Source organism: Cebus imitator, unplaced genomic scaffold (assembly GCF_001604975.1).
Source record: "Cebus imitator isolate Cc_AM_T3 unplaced genomic scaffold, Cebus_imitator-1.0 Scaffold92, whole genome shotgun sequence".
Classification (NCBI taxonomy): domain Eukaryota; kingdom Metazoa; phylum Chordata; class Mammalia; order Primates; family Cebidae; genus Cebus; species Cebus imitator.
The window spans coordinates 7,864,875-7,869,589 of record NW_016107407.1 but is presented as its reverse complement, the minus strand read 5'-3'; positions in this window follow the sequence as shown (position 1 = coordinate 7,869,589).

The window sequence follows — 4,715 nt, the reverse complement described above, 5'->3', positions numbered from 1 at the left end:
AAAAAAAAAAAAAAAAAAAAAGGTCAAGACTCTGGTGGATCTATAGAGAAACAATTAATGTACAGGCAGTGGGAAAATCGGGAGTACTATAGGACCAAGGAGATTGTCCTATAGAAAAAATGAGGAATAAGCTGAAGAATCAATCAGTAGGAGCTACTCCAGAGAAAAGGAACAGAGTTCTCGACCCAGAAAACAACAGAAGAGCATTTGGTGCCTGCAAGGGAGCAGTGGATCTAATGCAAAGCCATAGAGACCATTGCATGAAGGAAAAGTCAACTTTCCCCACATCACAAGCTTGCCTAGCCTGGAGGGGCCCAGAATATTGAAACAAATGTCTAATTAGTAACAACATCCTGAATGCTTGGGAGTGGATCAAAATATGAGGAGAAGCAGGCTGATTTTTGTTTCATATTATCATCTCCTTTATTCCAGCAGCAAAAGTCACTGAAAATAGTAAATACCCACTATTAACCATGACAGTCCTGTTAGAATAGTAACTGTGAGCAGTATTAATCCTATTTGACCAGAACTAGGGCAGAGTTGAAGGCCCTGGAGTAGTGATCTGTTCTATTAGCTCCAGCATTTCCATCTGCTTCTTGGCATGGCTGTCTTTTCTTTAGCAGGTGAGCCTCCAACATTATCAGATACCTATAAGGGAAGGGAGCAAGCCCTCACTATGGAGGGCCAGAAAGAGAAAATGCTGAACATTAGGAAAGATCCAAGTATCTCAGTACATCCAGCTGATTAGTGACAGACGAGTCAAAATTTGCAACTAAATAAATCAAAAAGTAGATTTTAAAATGTGATCTTTGAAATATTTGGCACAATGCTTCAAAGCCACTGAAAAGCTATCTCTGCACCCTAGTAATAGAGGATGGAAAACTCATTATACAGATAAAAGAGGCTTCACGCAGTAGCCCATGCCCATAATCTCAACACTTTTGGAGGCCAAGATGGAAGGATTACTTGAGGACAGGAGTTCAAGACCAGCCTGAGCAGCATAGCAAGACATCTTTACAAAAAATTTTAAAATTAGCCAGATATGGTGGTATGCAGCTGTAGTCCTAGCTACTCGGGAGGCTGAGGTGGGAGGATTTCTTGAGGCCAGGAATTTCAGGCTGTGGTGAACAGAGATCGTGCCACTGTGTTCCAGCCTGGGCAACAGAGTAAGACCTTATCTCTAAGATAGATAGATAGATAGTTGATACATGGTAGATAGATAATAGATAGTTGATAGATTAGATAGATGTATAATAGAACCCAAGGGCAAAAATAAGTCAGTCCTAAGGAAAACCCAGAAACCAGACCTGAAAAGCCAGGAGGAACTCAATGGAATTTTTTCTCCATACCAGGTGCTCTCTCTATACGTGTGCTCTATTCTCCTAGTCTGACAACCAGCTTTCCTGGCTCCTGTGTTCCAAGTGTCAGAGAAATGATGTTACAGAGCTGCACCCACAGGGACTAAATCACCTGCCTAACCCTAATCATAGATGATGGGGGCTGCAGGGGACCAATATGGCTGCCAGGGCCCATCCCTGTTTATGAGCAGAGGTTTCCCAGAGAAGACACACTGGGCAGCTTACTAGACAGGCATTCATTGCACTCCCCCAGCAACATTTTCAGTCACCAGTCAGTGAGGCTTCATTTCTAGTTACTGAAAGTCTTCACCTGCTGTTTACAATAAACTGGAGACCTAGAGGACAAGGCTTCAGTTGGCTTCCAGACACCCAGTACCCTTGTCTCTTCCAGTTTCAAGTTGCCATCTTGTTCAGGTCTTCTACTAATTTCCTATTTCCCTGTCTGAAGTGTACCCCCTGACCTCAATGTATTTAGAGAGCAAACACTCCTGACAAGTCAGTGAACGTCAGTGAACTAGCGTGCCGCCCCAGGCTCAGATGAGACCAACCTGCAGAACAAGCAGGACAGAGGTGTGAAGGGAAGCAGATGGCAAACCTGGATCCGCCACCGTCCCCTCCACAGGGATTCAGGGTGCGGAGATCTGTCCCCAACCCTGGATGAAAACTTGGTTGATCCCAAAAATTTTCTGATGGCTCACAGGTAATAAAAATCATTTGGTCAGTTTAAATCACAATATACAGCTTTAATCGAGAAATTTTAATGTGAATGCCATGGATCAACCCTTGAAGCTTCATTCACAGTTAAGCTTTCCTTCCACTTCCCCAGAAAGGGTCCCCTGCAGGCAAGCTATGGAACTCCAGAAAGGGAGAAAGGATCCTTCTCTCTATCAGCCTAGCACTGCCTTCAAATTCAGGTTGCAAAAAGACTCCAGGGCTAGCAAGTTCATACTTAACTGGTGCATTGCTAGCAGGGCTGCTCTCCAAGCCTGAACAATGACTGAAACACACGCTTCCTTCTTGGGTGCTTTCTTGGGTTCTTAGAGACCCGCACTTGAAACATCCAACTTACTTCTCATGACCCGAGCAATGCAATTTTCTCTAACATGTCCCCTCACTTCCTCATTCCCCACAAGCCACTTTATAGACTCTCCTCTTGCAAGGGAGGGAAATGGTCACTAGGCTTCTCCAGGTGTTCCTTGTAGGCAGGATTTAAACACCTTCAGCCCTGCTCTCTCTAACAAACAGCTGTTATCTGGTCTGCCATACTTGACTCCCATGGATGCTAAAAGTGCAGCTGGCTCTGTGCAGACTGGTCTTCAGTATCCTCTTTCTTTCTCTACCCCTGCGCCACTGCTGCCTCAAGCCAATATCTTCAGCCTCTCCACTTGAGACTTTGTCTCCAGTTACCAGGGGACACAAATCAAGTTGCCCTCATGGTCCTACTGACACTGCTTCTCTAGTGAGTTTAAGGAGGAAGGTCTCAAAGAAGTAGGAGTTACAGAATTGCTTTCTTCAGAGAAAACATCTTTATAGATTCTTTCCTGAACTCCACTTCCTTTGGGTGAGGCACTTTTAAAAGTCACCAAGGGGCTAAGATATTTCCTTTGAAGATTTGCTTCTTGCTCTGACCACCTTTTAGAATGTCACACTATTAATTATCTCAGTGTGGTGGTGCACACCTATAGTTTCAGCTACTCAGGAGGCTGAGGCAGGAGGATTGTTTAAGCCCAGAAGGTCAAGATCAAGCTATTGAACTCTAGCCTGGGCAACAGAGTGAGACCCTGTCTCCAAAAAGAAAAAAGAAAAGAAAGAAAAAAAAGCCAACAATAACAACAAAAAAAGAATTTTATATCTATTGTCTCTTGCTGCTTCAGTCAAAACTTTCTTTTTACATTTTTCTATGTTGATATGAATCTGTAGAAACTGCTTTTGTTCATTAACACCAAGGACACAGGGCTAAGAAAACTGGAAAACTCTAAAACCAGTCAGAAACTACTATTTGATGATCAATGAGAATGGAACACCACTCTTGTCTGGATGATCCAAGCCTGAGGGTCACTTGACCCAAGGAAGCAGTTTTGATTTCCAGCCTTCAGTTCAGAGATGCAGGGATGCAGCATTCCACATTTAACTTTATAGTCTCCGGGGAAACAGAACTCTGAACCTGTCTGTTACACCAGAACACATGTTAATAAAAGTATTATGAAATGTTAAGAAAATACTACTCACATCACCTGAGGTTAGGAGTTCAAGACCAGCCTGGCCAAAAAGGGGAAACCCTATCTCTACTAAAAATACAAATATTAGCCAAGCGTGATGGCAGGTGCCTGTAGTCCCAGATACTCAGGAGGCTGAGGCAGGAGAATTGCTTGAACCTGAGAGGCAGAGGTTGTAGTGAGCCGAGATTGCACCACTATACTCCAGTCAGCGCAAGAGTAAGACTCCATCTCAAAAAAAAAAAAAATGCTACTCACTGCCTTGCCCTAATTTCAGTGTATCACAGCACTGTTTCCTTCCAATTTCACCTACATTCCACTTTGCTCCCAATTCCTCCAAGCACCCTGCTTTTTCCTTTGGTGAGACCCTCTGTGGGTCCCTTGGAGCATTCTCTGTTGTTACGAGCTCATAACCCAACCATGTTAGACTACAGGTTTGTCTCTGATGGTGTTTGGCTGTTGAACTTTATCATTAACAACCTGATATCATCTGGATATTTTTCCCTGAAAATCTCACATTGAATTGTGATCCCCAGTGTTGGAGGTGGGGCCTGGTGAGAGGTGTTTGGGTCATGGGGTGGATCCTTCTTGGCTTGGTGCCACCCTTCTGACAGTGAGTGTGTTCTCTGGAGAGCTGGTTGAGTAAAGTGTGTGGCACCTCCCCTCCCTGTACCCTGGCTCCAACTCTTATCATGTGATGCACCTGCTACCCCTTCCCCTTCTACCATGAGTGAAACCTCCCAGAGGCCTCCCAGAAACTGAACAGATGCTGGCGCCATGCTCATCCAGCCTGCAGAACTGGAAGCCAATTAAACCTGTATTTTTTTTTTCTTTTTGAGACAGAGTCTTGCTCTGTCACCCAGGCCGGAGTGCAGTAGTGCAATCTTGGCTCACTGCAACCTCCACCTCCCAGGTTCAAGCGATTCTCCTGCCTCAGCCTCCCAAGTAGCTAGGATTACAGGTGCCTACTGCCACATCTGGCTAATTTTTGTATTTTTAGTAGAGATGAGGTTTCACCATCTTGGCCAGGCTGGTCTCGAACTCCTGACTGCAGGTGAGCAACCTACCTCAGCCTCCCAAAGTGCTGGGATTATAGGTGTGAGCCACTGCACCTGGCCTTAAACCTGCTTTCTTTTTTTTT